Source organism: Hemitrygon akajei, chromosome 16 (genome assembly GCF_048418815.1).
Source record: "Hemitrygon akajei chromosome 16, sHemAka1.3, whole genome shotgun sequence".
Classification (NCBI taxonomy): domain Eukaryota; kingdom Metazoa; phylum Chordata; class Chondrichthyes; order Myliobatiformes; family Dasyatidae; genus Hemitrygon; species Hemitrygon akajei.
The window spans coordinates 62,362,702-62,378,196 of record NC_133139.1 but is presented as its reverse complement, the minus strand read 5'-3'; the positions used below and the strand labels follow the sequence as shown (position 1 = coordinate 62,378,196).

At 44.0% G+C, this 15,495-nt stretch overlaps 1 long non-coding RNA gene across 1 annotated transcript; it reads left to right on the top strand.

The window, feature by feature from the left end:
- The first annotated feature begins 831 nt into the window (after window positions 1-831).
- On the top strand, window positions 832-13,503 carry LOC140740107 (uncharacterized). Its single transcript, XR_012101797.1, has 3 exons — window positions 832-1,570; window positions 9,925-10,359; window positions 13,230-13,503. It is a non-coding gene; the product is annotated as an uncharacterized lncRNA (long non-coding RNA).
- The last annotated feature ends 1,992 nt before the right edge of the window (window positions 13,504-15,495 follow it).

The window sequence follows — 15,495 nt, the reverse complement described above, 5'->3', positions numbered from 1 at the left end:
AGCAAAGTTGCATCTGAAAAATTGGACAGAGGCTGATTAAGACGTCCATATCTGGACTTTGGGCAAGGTAGAGAGAAAGCTGATTAGCATTTGGCCAGTGCTCAGATCACAGCAACTTCAAGAGGCCCAGGAGCATCTAACCTGATGGACTTTCTCGAAGAGGGGAGGCTACTGGTACCTGGTTTATGCTTCAGGGCTCAGTGACAGCACACTTATAGCCAAGGGTATGCATTATGGGAATGCTGTTCTGGAGCTGGAATGTATAGTGTCACTTGTGGGCTGCCCCCAACACATGTTAGTTGTTAATGCAAACAATGCATTTACTTGAATGTTTCGATGTATGCCTAATAAATAAACTTGGATCTTGAATGTTGAACCAGCACAATGCATTGAGGTCAAAGGGACAGAAGCCCTATGATTCCTTGGCAACGGTGGAGTGATGAGGGGACACTGAAGAACTAGACAGTGCTATTCCACATTTAATGCATGGAGTAAAAGGCTAGTCCCAGGCCACTCACATTCTGAGGAAAACCCAAGGAGGAACACAGGAGCATGGGGTTGGGGAGAGATGTGGTGTCAGAACGGATGAGTCAAGGGAACAGCTGCACACATCTGCATGGTTCAGAAAGAAGTCCTTGGGTGTGGCATTGAAAATGATTCTTCAGGGATGTGGTGTGCTCCCGTCATCAGATGGACCAGAATCCATGGCCGCAGTCCTGCGTCTGTCTCTCCCAATCCAGCCATCAGGGGTACAGGGCTTAGCTAGTTTGTGAACAGAGCTGTGTTCGTCCCCTTGTTCACAGTGGCTAAGTTCCGCACCTGTGGGGCAAAAGTCAACGGGAAGAGAAGCTCAATGCTTGGCTGGTGAAACATCACCTGATACTGAGATACTTCGTTGTTGTAAACAGTGAGAAACATCTCCAAAACAACCTCCCATGGCCTCTTCTGGTTGGCTGCTGGTGACTGGCGATGTTCCTCAGGATCCACTGCTTTTCATATTATATGGATGACATAATTGATGGCTTTGTGGTCATGTTTGCAGAAGATAAGATTGGTGAAGGGGCAGGTAGGAAGTGCATCACCTCACTCTGGTGTCCCTACTCAATACCTTTCACTCCAGGTGCTCTAGTTTCTGCCCACGTTCCAAAGACGTATGGTTAGGGTCAGTAAATTGTGGGCATGCTACGTTGGCACCGGAAGCATGCTGAAACTGCAGGCAGCCTCCAGCACTTTTGTTGCATAGACACAAACGACACATTTCATTGTACGTTTCGACGTACACGTGACAAATAAAGCACATCTTAAACCTTAAATGCAGGAGATTCTGCAGATGCGGAAAATCCAGAGCAACACATGCAAAATGTTGGAGGAATTCAGCAGGTCAGGCAACATCTTAAAATCATTATCACCTTTATTAAAGCTATTTTTAATTCCAGGTGTACTGAACTTCACAGTGGTGGATCAGGCCTGCTGTGTTGCTGATCTGGTAACTTAACCAGGGCAAGTAGAATGGAGCAACATTAAACAAAATTGTAGAGGCTGAACATCAGGACCAGACAGAGACAGTCCAGTGAGTATCCGAAGGGTTAAACTTGATGCGGAAAGGCCTGATGTCAATTTTCACTATTTTCTATTTTTACTTCTATTACATTTAACACAGCTGTTTGAAGAACTTACATCAGCTTGTGTGGTATAAATAAGGCTTAGTAATCAGATAGGGAGAGGTCTTTTTCCTTAATCTGATCTACCTCTGTGCTGCTTATTGTTGTGTCTGGCGAGACACCAGCAGTATAATTCTGAGTCATTTCTCTCTCTGGGTTTCCTGTTTGTCCTGTGGATTTTCCTATAATTTGCTTCCTGCCTCCACTTCATCCAGCCACTGTGGTTAATTTATATTCCACAATCCAAGACCGAGCCAAGCTGAACTGGGAATTTGCATCTACTGACCTTCTCAACTAGTTGATGCAACTCTATTCCCTCACGCTCGCTGTCAATGAAAAGGCATGGGTTCTTATAGTAGGGAGGGAGTGACAGGGAAATATGGATCAGCGTTTCATGGAGTTCTAAGTATTGAGTACAGGAATTGGGATGTTATGTTGAAGTTGTGTAAGATGTTGGTCAGACCAAATTTGCAGTTTTGTGTGCAGATCGGGTCATGAGACTGAAAGAGTACAGAGAAAATTTACAAGGATGTCACTGAGTGCTGAACATCTGAGTTATAGAGGAAGGTTGAATAGGTTCCCTTTATTCCCTAGAGCATAGGAGATTGAGAGTCATAGAACACTACAGCACAGAGACAGGCCCTTTGGTTCATAAACTCTGTGCTGAACCATTAATCTACCTAGTCCCTTGCCTTCATCAACTTTCCTGGCCTGGTAACTTCCTTGAAAGACTCTAAAAGATTAATTAGACACGACTTACCATGCACAAAGCCATGTTGACTATTCCTAATCAGATTACAGAGGAGAAGCTGTTTGCTGTCTTGAGGCACATTAGGATGGATAAATCCCCAGATCCTCCGAAAGGCATTGCATCAGTTAAGAGAAGCTTCTTTTCACAGACATCTGCTGTGTTGGCATTGGGATTGGAAATGGGCCAGGGATTTTCCATTGGAAATCCCAAACCTGCAACCACCAAGGACGAGGGCGGCAGGTATGGGGGCACACCACCCTCTGCTGGTCCTCTTGCACAGGTTTCACAGCATCCAGGACTGGGAATATATTGCCAGCTCTTTATGTCACAAGAGTCCAAGTGGTGGAACTCACTTCCCCACAGGACTGTGGGAGCATCCAGTGGATGACTGCACTTGTTCATTGCATTCAGTTTTGGTCTTCTCATTATAGGAAGGATTTGGAGAGGGTGTTCACTTTGGAGCGGTCACTGGAATGCTCCCTCGATTAGAGGGTGTAAGACCATTAGACACAGGAGTAGAATTAGTCCATTTGACCCATCAAGTCTGCTTCGCCATTCGATTGTGACTGATATTATCCCTCTCAACGCTATTCTCCTACCTTCTTCCCGTAACATTTGAAACCCTGACTGATCAAGGACCTAACAACTTTTGAGCTATAACGAGAGCGTTAACAACCTTGGGTTGTTTGTTGCAGAGGTTGAGGGAAACCTGGTGGAATTTTATAGAATTATGAGAAGTATAGGTAAAGTAGGTAGCCGGCACCTTTTTCTCAAGGTTATAATGCCTCATACTATAGTGTATATATTTAAAATGAGAGGAGAAAAGTTCAAAGGAGATTTTGCAGACCCTGTTTGTTTATAACAGGGAGTGATGGGTGCCTAGAATGCACTGCCTGGGGTGACGGTGGAGGCAGATAGACACATGAATATGATCTGGGGGATAAACAGGAGGAGGACACTTAGTGCATATTGGTATCAGTATTGGCACATCATGGATCGAATGGCCTGTCTAGTATTTATCTGTGTTCTAAAGGAGATTCGAATTAATTGTAGAAATATGAAGGAGAGAAGACTAAGTTTAATTGTACAGTTTTCCCCATTAATTTCCAAAATTGGGGTATTGTTGGCAAGGCCACCATTGTCGCTCAATCTAGCTGCCTTTGAGATGGTTTCGGTAGTCACCTTAGAACACAGAACATAATCAGGTATAAAACATAGTTTTAGTAATGGTGTTAAAGATAAAGATCCTAATCCTTCTATCATAAATGATCTAACCCAGCCTGATTCTAGACTCAGGGAGCTAAAAGGCAGAACATAGAACTATCCATCACAGGAACAGGCCCTTCAGCCCTAGATGCTATGCTGATGTCACCTAGTCCCATCTGTGTGCACAATATCCATATCCCTACATTTCATGCACAGTCATATGTCTATCTTAGAGTGTCTTAAACTCCACAAAACAGTGGGCAGCAATCAAGGCAAGAAGTCATTTGTTGGTCACACAGTAGAAGTTTAAAATGAGCTCAGGTGATTTTTGTTTTCATACTTGGCAGGTGGCAGACACTGCTAGGCTAATAAAAAAGGAGGTTGAAGCAGATTGGCCATTGTTGGAGTGGAGCATTGTTAGAGTGGTCATTGGAGTGGAGCATTGTTAGAGTGGTCATTGGAGTGGAGCATTGTTAGAGTGGTCATTGTTGGAGTGGGGCATTGTTAGAGTGGTCATTGGAGTGGAGCATTGTTAGAGTGGTCATTGGAGTGGGGCATTGTCAGAGTGGTCATTGGAGTGGAGCATTGTTAGAGTGGTCATTGGAGTGGAGCATTGTTAGAGTGGTCATTGGAGTGGAGCATTGTTAGAGTGGTCATTGGAGTGGGACATTGTTAGAGCGGTCATTGTTGGAGTGGAGCATTGTTAGAGTGGTCATTGGAGTGGGGCATTGTTAGAGTGGTCATTGGAGTGGAGCATTGTTAGAGTGGTCATTGTTGGAGTGGAGCATTGTTAGAGTGGTCATTGGAGTGGGGCATTGTTAGAGTGGTCATTGGAGCGGAGCATTGTTAGAGTGGTCATTGGAGTGGAGCTTTGTTAGAGTGGTCATTGTTGTAGTGGAGCATTGGCTCACCAGGCTTAGGCGAGAATAGGCTTGAGTAAACACAGGTGGAGGTTCTAAAGTAAGTAAGAAAGTTTCTCGTAAGCGTTTTCTTCTATTAATACAAAGCTAGTGCACTGAGAATGGATCTGAAAGTAGTGGTATGTTCTTTGCGTGAGAGATGGGAAATTTGGGAGACCTCCAGTCTCTCTGATAACTACATCTGCACAAAGTTCATCCAGCTGCAGCTCCTTAGAGAATGTGTTAAGGAACTGGAGCTGCAGCTGGATGAACTTCATCTATCCATGAGAATGAGGAGGTAAATAGATAAGAGCCACAGGGAGGCAGGTTGCAGAAGGCAGGTCGCTGGGTGACTGTCAGTAGTGGGAAAGGGATTAGTCAGCCATTGCAGACTCAGTTCCCTGTGGCAGTTCCCCTCTATAACAAGTATACTGCTGGGACGGATAGCCTTCAGAGGGAAGCTGCTGTGACCAGGTCTCTGGCACTGAGCTTGATTCTGCAGTTCAGAAGGGAAGTGGGGGAGAAGAGGAGTGCATAGGGGATAGGGGATCTCATAACTAGGCGAGCAGAAAGCAGATTCTGTGAACATGAAAGGGATCCCTGGATTGTACGTTGCCTCCTAGGTGCCAGGGTGAGGGATGTCTCAGATCGGGTCCAAGGCATGCTAAGGGGGGGAGAGGGTGAATAGCCAGAAGCTATTGTACCAATGACATAGGTAGGCCCTGAAGAAAGAATATAGGAAGTTAGGCAGAAAGCTGAAAAGCGGGACTCCTGGGTAGTAATCTCTGGATTGCCAGTGAGGGTAAGAATAGGATGATTTGGCAGATGAATGTGTAACTGAAGAATTGGTGCAGGAGGTTGGATTTCAGATTTCTGGTGTATTGGGATCTCTTCTGGGGTAGGTATAACACCTGAACGTGAGGGGAACCAATATCCTTGTGGGCAAGTTTGTTGGGGTTGATAAGGAGGATATAATTTGACAGGAATATGGGAACCAAAGTGATAGGGCTGAAGATGGGACATTTGGTATACAAGAAGATGCAGTGCATAGTGAGACTGTGAGGAAGGACAGGCAGATGATAGGGCAACATTTGGCTGATTTAAAGTGTAACGGGGCTAAAATCAAAAATAGTGATGACTATAGGACAGAAACTGTTATATTTGAATCCACACAGTATTCAGAATAAGGTAAATGATCTTGTAACACAGTTAGAGATTGGCAGGTAAGATGTTGTGGGCATCTCTGAATCGTGGCTGAAAGACAGTCATAGCTGGGAGCTCAAGAAGCATGCAAGAATACAGTTGAATCAAAAGCACATGTAGGGAGGCTCTGTTGGTAAAAGAATGAAATCAAATCCTTAAAAAGAGGTAACATAGGATTGGAAGATGTAAAATCCTTGGGGTAGTATTAGGAAACTTCAAGGGTAAAAAGCCCCTGATGAGAGTTATATACAGGTCTCTGAAAAGTATTCAGGATGTGGGATGTGGGCTGTGCTACAAATTACAATGAGAGATTGAAAAGGCATATAAAAAGGGCAATGTTACAATAATCATGGGAGATTTCAATATGCAGATAGATTGGGAATATTTGCTTGGTGCTGGATCCCAAGAGAGGGAATTTGTAAAGTGCCTACGAGATGGCTTATTAGAAACCACTAGGGGAATGGCAATTCTGAATTGCATGTTATGTAATATCTAAGATTTGATTAGGAAGCTGAAGGTAAAGGCACCCTTAGGAGACAGTGATCATAAAATGATAGAATTCACCCTGCATTTTGAGAAGGAACCGCTAAAATCAGATGTATCGGTATTACAGTGGAGTGAAGAGAATTACAGAGTCAAGAAAGTGCTGCTTGCCAAAGTTGATTGGAAGGGACACTAGCCAGGATGACGGCAGAACAGCAATGGCTGGAGTGTCTGGGGGAAATTTGGCAGATGCAAGGAAGATACTTGCCAAAGATGAAGAAGTATTCTAGAGAGAGGATGAGGTAACCATGGCTGAAAGGTGAAGTCAAAGACTTCAAAGTCAAAGACAAGTAAAAAAGGTAGCTGAAGAGATTTCTGGAGGCTTTAGTAATGATCTTTCAAGAATCACTAGATTCTGGAATGGTTCCTGAGGACCCTACTCTTGAAGAAGTGAGGGAGGCAGAAGAAAGGAAATTGTATGCCAGTTGGCCTGACTTCAATGGATAGGAAGATTATCAACGATGAGGTTTTGGGGTACTTCACAACACATGGTGAAATAGGCCAAAGTCAGCATGGTTTTCTAAAGGGGAAATCTTGCCTGACAAATCTGTTGGAATTCTTTGAGGAAATAACAGGCAAGATACTCAGTGGGTGTTGTTTATTTAGATTTTACGAAGGCCTTTGACAAGGTGCCGCACATGAGGCTGTTCAACAAAATAAGAGTCCATGGTGTTACAGGAAAGATAATAACATGAATAGAAGATTGGCTGACTGGCAGGAGGCAAAAAGTGGGAATAAAGGGTGTATTTACTAGTTGACTGCCAGTGTCTAGTGGTATTCTGCAGGGGTCGGTGTTGGGACCACTTCATTTTACATTGCACATCAATGATTTGGATGAATGAATTGATGACTTTGAGGCAAAGTTTACAGGTGATGCGAAGATAGGTGGAAGGGCAGGTGATGTTGAGGAAGCAGGGCATCTGCAGAAGGATGTAGACAGATTGGGGGAGTAGGCAAAAAAGTGGCAGATGGAATATAGTGTAGGGAAGTGTATGGTCATGCACTTTGGCAGAAGGAATAAAGGCATGGACTGATTTGTAAATGTGGAGAAAATTCAAAATTCAGAGGTACAGAGGGACTTGGGAGTCCTCGTGCAGGATTCCCTAAAGGTTAACTTATACATAGAGTTAGTGGTAAGGAAGGTAAGTGCGATGTTAGCATTCACTATGAGAGGACTAGAAAAGCAAGGATGTATTGCTGAGCCTTTATAAAGCAATGGTCATATTATTGTAAGCAGATTTGAGCCACTTACCTAAGAAATTAAGTGCCGTCATTATAGAGAAAGTCCAGAGAAGGTTCCTGAGAAAGATCCAAAGAGTCATGGGTTATGACTCTCAAGAGTCATGATCCATCATGGGTTAACGCATGATGAGCATTTGATGGCTCTGGACTACCACTCCCAGTAACCCATCCCAGGCACTTATCAAACTCTGCTAAAAAAAAAGAAAAGCCCCTCACATCACCTTTAAATTTCCCCCCTCCAACCTTAAAACATGGTGTTTAACATTTCTATTATGAAGGAAAGATTCTAACTCTCTATCTTATCTATACCTCTCATGATTTTAAAAGCCTCTATTAGGTCACCCCTAAGCCTCCAATGCTCTAGAGAGAACAACCCAAGTTTGTCCAATGTCTCTTTTTATAGGTCGTACCCTCTAAACCAGGCAGCATCCTGGGTGCACCTCTTCTGCACCCTTCCCACAGCCCTCACATCCTGAGGAGATGAGAACTGTAGACAATTCTCCAGTTGCAGGCTAACTAAAGTTTAATCAGCTTGACCTGCAAAGATAAGCCCTGTCTTTAAGATCTGCCCTGAGACCAGCACATGTTTTCACTAAGAAGGCTTTGTGAAAATACGTGCTGGTGTACATTTGGTATGTCACCAGAAACTTTGACAAACTTCCATGGATATTCAGTGGTGAGTAGCCCAGCCAGTTGTGTCATGGCCTGGTATGGAAACACCAAGCATATTCACAAGGAGTGAACCACAAGAATTCATCAAGGACAATCACCATCCAGGCCATGCTCTCTGCTACTACAACTGGGCAGGAGTTACAGGAGCCAGGTTCAGTAACAGTTATCACTCTACAACCTGCAGGCCCCTGAACCAGCATGGACAACCTCACTCACCACAAGTCTGAACTGGTTATATGATCTGTGGGCTTACTTTCAAGGACTCGTAATATATCTCATGTTCCTAGGATGAGGATTCTCAGGATGAGGCTTTTCATTCCAGGACGAAAGAGATGTCTTCCTTTTTTAAACAAAGGGGCTTCCCTTCTTCCACCATCAACTCTGCTCTCAAACGCAACTCTCCCATTTCCTGCACATCTGCCCTCACCCGATCCACCCGCCACCCCACTCGGGATAGGGTTCCCCTTGTCCTCACCTACCACCCCACCAACCTCCGGGTCCAATGTATAATTCTCCGTAACTTCCGCCACCTCCAACGGGATCCCACTACCAAACACATCTTTCCCTCCCCCCCTTTCTGCTTTTCGCAGGGATCGCTCCCTACGCGACTCCCTTGTCCACTCGTTCCCCCCCCCCCCCCCCATCCCTTCCCACCGATCTCCCTCCTGGCACTTATCCTTGTAAGCGGAACAAGTGTTACACCTGCCCTTACACTTCCTCCCTCACCACCATTCAGGGCCCCAGACAGTCCTTCCAGGTGAGGCAACACTTCACCTGTGAGTCGGCTGGTGTGGTGTACTGCGTCCGGTGCTCCCGGTGTGGCCTTTTATATATTGGTGAGACCCGACGCAGACTGGGAGACCGTTTTGCTGAACACCTACGCTCGGTCCGCCAGAAAAAGCAGGATCTCCCAGTGGCCACATATTTTAATTCCACGTCCCATTCCCATTCTGATATGTCTATCCATGGCCTCCTCTACTGTCAAGATAAAGCCACACTCAGGTTGGAGGAACAACACCTTATATACCGGCTGGGTAGTCTCCAACCTGATGGCATGAACATTGACTTCTCTAACTTCCTTTAATGCCCCTCCTCCCCTTCTTACCCCATCCCTGATATATTTAGTTTTTTTCCCCCTTCCTCTTTTTTTTGTCTCTCTCTGCCCATCACTCTGCCCGTTCTCCATCTCCCTCTGGTGCTCCCCTCCCCCTTTCTTTCTCCCGAGGCCTCCCGTCCCATGATCTTTTCCCTTCTCCAGCTCTTCTCCACGTCCCTTTTCCCCTTCGCCAATCACCTTTCCAGCTCTTAGCTTCATCCCACCCCCTCCGGTCTTCTCCTATCATTTCGCACTTCCCCCTTCCCCCTCCTACTTTCAAATCTCTTACTATCTTTCCTTTCGGTTAGTCCGACGGAGGGTCTCGGCCCGAAACGTCGACAGCACTTCTCCCAATAGATGCTGCCTGGCCTGCTGTGTTCCACCAGCATTTTGTGTGTGTTGTTTGAATTTCCAGCATCTGCAGATTTCCTCATCTTCCTAGTGTTGCTTTTATTTGCACTATTTGTTTTCATTTGCACATTGGGTGTTTGTTTACCTCTGTTTCTGTATAGATTTTCATAAATTTTATTGTGTTTCTCTATTTTCTTCTAAATGCCTGTAAGAAAATGAATGTCAAGGTAATACATACACACAGTATATACTGTACCTTCATAATAGATTTTTCTCTGACTTTGACTTGTGTGTTTCCAGCACACAGTGAAATGGTGTAATTGAGGGTTTGTGTGACTAAGGATAGTTGGAGAAATGGATGGTGAAATCCCATTATGTGATTAACATCATAATCAGCCTGGAGAAATTCAACATTACGTCTAAAAGCTGAGAAGACATTGCATTCAATAGATACACCTATAGAAAACGTGTTTGAGAGGGAGCTGTGCTACATGAGAACAGCCTCCACTGTGCTACAGAGAACAAGCGGCAGCTGTGAAAAGAGAAACTGAACAACCAGAAGATCAACCACTAACCACAGCTGCCACTTTACTCCTGCCCACACTGCACCAGAACATGTGGATCCTGGATCAGCCTCTACAACCACCTGAGGACCCACCAATAGATAACCCATTAGGAAAACATCAGACTCGACTCAATTGATTGCACTACTACTATGTGGCTGCAGGATTGTAGGTATGGTCCATGTAACTACAATAACAAGATTATCATGTTACTCCTGACTGCCTTGGGATATTTTGTTTTTCAGGTTACAGCTTTAATTCAACGACACCATCAGTGACAAGTTCCAATGGCATAGCTACACCAACACATGCAAACTGCTCTCGGGGTAATTGGACTCCATCTCCCGTGCCTACTGAGCTGAAAATCAGTTGATATAGTGCATACTGGCTCAGTTCAGCAGGAACAGGAGTTTTGTCCCACCTTCAACGGGATTCCGTTCCAGTGGAGAGTGATTTATGACCTTCTACTGCTCCCTCAGTGAATATGACATACTATCAATTATTTTCATCAGCGCGTACAGAGCCAGGGTTTTAACTCCTTAGAGCAAGGAAAGCTTAGGGGTGGTTAAATGGGGGTACTCAGGGGTTTTAAGGAAAAAGTTATAATCACTTTACATGGTAGCCAGAGAATTAAAAATTTACATAAATGCCCAAAGAATCAAAGAGAAAATTATTCTGGCTTCTGCTCCCTCTTTTCTAGTCCTGATGAAGGGCCACAACTCGAAATGCTGGCTCCTTATTCCTCTCCATAAATGTTGCCTGACCTGCTGAGTTCCTCCAACACTTTGTGTGTTATTCTGGATTTTCAGCATCTACAGAACCTTGTGTGTAAGAGAAAAATAAGTGTTTTTTACATCTTAGGGTGTTGTGATTTGGAATTCACCATCTGAATTCAAGATAAAAGTAGATTCGGTTGTCACATGCATGAGCAAGCTAACAGGAATAGGCTATCTGGCCCTTCAAAACAGTTCTAACATCCAATAAGATCATGGATAATAGATACTAAGCTTTGCAGACATTTCCATCTGATCATTGTATCTCCACATTCGCACAGTCCAACAATACCCATCTGGGCCTTTGTTATATTCAGAGACTGGGCATCTACTTCTCCCTGGAACAGAAAATTCAAAAAATTTATAACCATCCACATTGAAGAAGTTTTTCCTCCTCTCCATCCTAGATGGCCCAGTGTAACACGAGAACATTCCCTTGGTGTTTGGCTCTTCAGCAAGAGGTATCAACACTCAGCACCCATCCTGTCAAGAGATCCTCAAAGAGACCACCTCTCATTCCATCTGCAAAGGCTAAACCTTTCATAAGGGAGCTGGATAAATGCTTGCATAAAGACTGCGTGGAGAACCATGGAGAGTAATGAGCAAGGGAAACTGGATAGATATTACAATGAAATGGAATGAGCAAAGTGGATTGAATTGCCTTTTCAAGTCACAGAGCACTACAACACAGAAACACGCTCGACTCCTGTACTCCGTACTCTGATTAATGAAGGCCAATGTGTCAAAAGCTCTTTTTATGACCTTATCTACCTGTGACACCACTTTCAAGGAATCTATATTTTCCAGTCTTGTGCTCTGCATCCAATAAGAGGTCAATGCATTCACTGGACCAGCCATTGCCAAGGGTTCTCCTTAGTTCCAGTCCCCTCCGTTTATTGTGTCATGCTCATGGCCCCTTCCTGTGTCACAGTACTGGGATTGACCATCTGCATCAATACAGCCCCACAAAGGCAGTGGCCAGTGCAACAGAACTTTCAACTGGACCCAGAAGCAAACTCTAGCAGAGCTCCGTGTGTCAGGCAGTATCTGAGGAGGGAGATGAGGAGTCAATATCCTGGGATTGATATACTTCATCTGGACTCTGAATCTCAGTTCAGATGAAGGGGTTCGACCCAGAATGTTGGACTCAGCAGGTCAGGCAGCATTGGTGGAGAGAAATAGACAGTTGACATTTCAGGGATAATAAATCAGCCATGATAAAGTAGCAGAGCAGGCTCAATGGGCAAAATAACCTCATGTCCTATGGTCTTAAGATGGCTGCTTTGGTGGGGGTTTCATATGGGACATAGTTGTAAGTGGGTGGTCCTTCAAAATGAGGTGCATAAGAACTTCTTCTCACAGGAAGTAGTGAATCTTTGGAATTCTCTACCCCAAAGAGATGTGGAGGTCAGATCACTGGAAGTAATTAAAGAGATGAATACATTTTTGAAAGATGGACAAATTGCTGACAATGAGGAACCGATGTAGTGGAGATGATCATATTGTCATATTATGTGGGGTATAGATAGGGTTAATGCAAGCAGATTTTTTTTCCACTGAGGCTGGCTAAGACTAGATCTAGAGGTCATAGGTTAAGAGTGAAAAGTGAAATATGTAAAGGGAACTTCACTCAGGTGGTGAGAGTGTGGAATGAGCTGCCGGTGGAGGTGGGGGATACAGGTTCGATTTCAACATTTGGATAAGCAGGAGGGCTATGGTCCAGGTGCAGGTTGACAGGACTTGCCAGAATAACTGTAGTGCTCTACGACTCTATGTTAGATGGCAGGGCAGGTTTGAGGTGCCGAGTAATCTACTCCTATTTTCTCATCTGTTCCATCCAGAATCGCACTTATCCAGACCATGTGGATGGTTTTGGTGGGACACTACTTGTGTCACTGATGTTGTTTGATCACCCAACAGTGACAGTGGTGTTTTTCCACAAATTTAACATCTGAAGCATTAAAGGAGCCTTGGATAAACCTAGTGTGTAATAGAATAAAGCTAACACTTTAACCCATTATGAAAATCTGTCGTCCCCATATCAGCACATGCAGCTTCTCTTTCCAATACTTTAAGCCAAAGTCCTTTAAATATTTTGTAACTTCATCTGAGTTTCTTTGCTACGCTAGAATTAAACACAATAAGATCTAGCCATCCCCTATCTTAACCCGATAGTGCTAAATGCTTAAGAGATAAATCAGTGGTCAGTCTTTTGACTAAATATATTCCACTTGCCCGAATCATTTTCTCTGCTCTCCTCTCCCAACAGGCAGAAGCTACAAAAATGTGAAAGCAGTATCACCAGACTCAAGGACAGCTTCTATCACACTGTTATAAGTTGATTGAATGGTCTCCTAGTAAGGCAATGTAGACTTTTGACCTCAAAGCCCGCCTAGTTATAGATTGCACCGTAGTGTCTGTCTGCATTGTACTTCCCTGTAACTATAACACAATTCTGCATTCTCTTCAATGCACAGTAATGATTTGACCTGTCTGAACAGTATTGAAGACAAGCTTTTCAATGTATGTAGTACCAATGACAATAATAAACTGATTTATCATTTTGCTATGGGTCAGTTTTGCTTTCTTGCCTCGGAGTTAACAGATTGTTGGTTCAGACCCCACTCAAGAGAATACCTGTACTAAGAGGTCTGATGACCTTGCTTTCTCTGCTGGACATCTGGTGGGCCATACTTGCATTCCTGACAATTACGTTCACTGACTCCTTCAGGCCCAATAAAGGATGGTAAGATTGCCAGTGCATTTAGACAGTTCCCGAGTATGTTTCTTAAAGGGAAATTATAGGTTGCAATTGCAGAGATAACAGTTCAGAAGATATACTGTATCTCTATTAGTTTTATGAGCTGCCAGTGAAACGTTGCTATATGTATACATTGCCAGCACATGGGTAGGACATAAAGGAGCCTTATATCAGGAACATTTATTACCCAACCACCATCAGGCTCCTGAACCAGTGTGGATAACTTCACTCACCTCAAGTCTGTACTGACTCCACAACTTACACCGTTACTTTAAGGACTCTACAACTCAAGTTCTCTGTATTATTTTTTATTTATACAGTGGATTCTGGTTAATTGGGCCATCAGTTATTTGGGACAGCCCCACTTCTTTGGAACAACTCTTAAAGAACTAAAACTAATTGAGAAAATAGCCGTGAGTCCCTTTGTTCATTTGGGACACTGTGCTGCTTAATTGGGGCAGGAGACTGCTGCGGAGCAGTTTCTAACTAGCGTGAACCTAAATGGCCATTAGACTCTACGGCGCTGTGCTTAGAGTGAACAGTATTTAAATGGTATCAGTTGCATGAGTTTCTGTTCAAAAGCAGTGATTTTTGTCATTGATATTTCACAAGAAATAGCGGTAAGACAATTCAGAACCATTTTGCTCACTGCAGTTTCAAGCATTCAGGCTTGGAGATTCCAGAAACAGCTGGGAGTGAAAATGAACTCATTTCACTACTTCAACAAGTTAGACCATAGAAACATAGAAAACATACAGCACAATAAAGGCCCTTCAGCACACAAACCTGTGCCGAATATGTCCCTATTTTAGAACTACCTAGGCTTTACCCATAGCCCTCTATTTTTCTAAGCTCCATGTAGCCACCCAGGAGTCTCTTAAAGAGAACTCTTTCCACTCCACTGCTGCCGCTGGCAGCCCATTCCATGTACTCACCACTCTCCGCGTAAATAACCCTTTGATCCTCCACACTGCCAAGAGTCTTACCATTAATGCCATATAATGCCATCATATTTGACCTACCAAAATGAACAACCTCACACTTATCTGGGTTGAACTCCATCTGCCACTTCTCAGCCCAGTTTTGCATCCTATCAATGTCCCGTTGTAACCTCTGAAAGCCCTCCACACTATCCACAACACCCCCAACCTTTGTATCATCAGCAAATTTACTAACCAATCCCTCCACTTCCTCATCCAGGTCATTTATAAAAATCACAAAGAGTAGGGGTCCCAGAACACTGGTCACCGACCTCCATACAGAATATGACCCATCTAGAGCCACTCTTTGTCTTCTGTGGGCAAGCCAGTTCTGGATCCATAAAGCAATGTCAATCCAGTTTCTACACCTTTCTACACCATGGATCTTGTACCCTACCATCCTTTTCATGTCTAATTGGAACGTACCTACTCAGACCCCCACGCAAATATCCCCTGATCATTTGCCACATTTCTTGCATACATTTCCCTAAGAACATCTGTTTCCAATCTGCTTCCAAGTCTCTGCCTGATCGCCTCATATTTCCCCTTACTCCAATTAAATGTTTCCCTAACTTGTATGTTCCTGTCCCTCTCCAATGCAATGGTAGATAGAATTGTGATCACTGTCTCCAAAATGCTCTCCCACTGAGAGACCTGACACCAGACCAGGTTCATTTCCTAATCAAGTACCTCCTGTAGGCTTATCTACATATTGTGTCAAGAAAACTTCCTGAACACAGCTAACAAACTCCACCCCATCTAAACCCCTCACTCTAGGAAGATGCCAATCAATA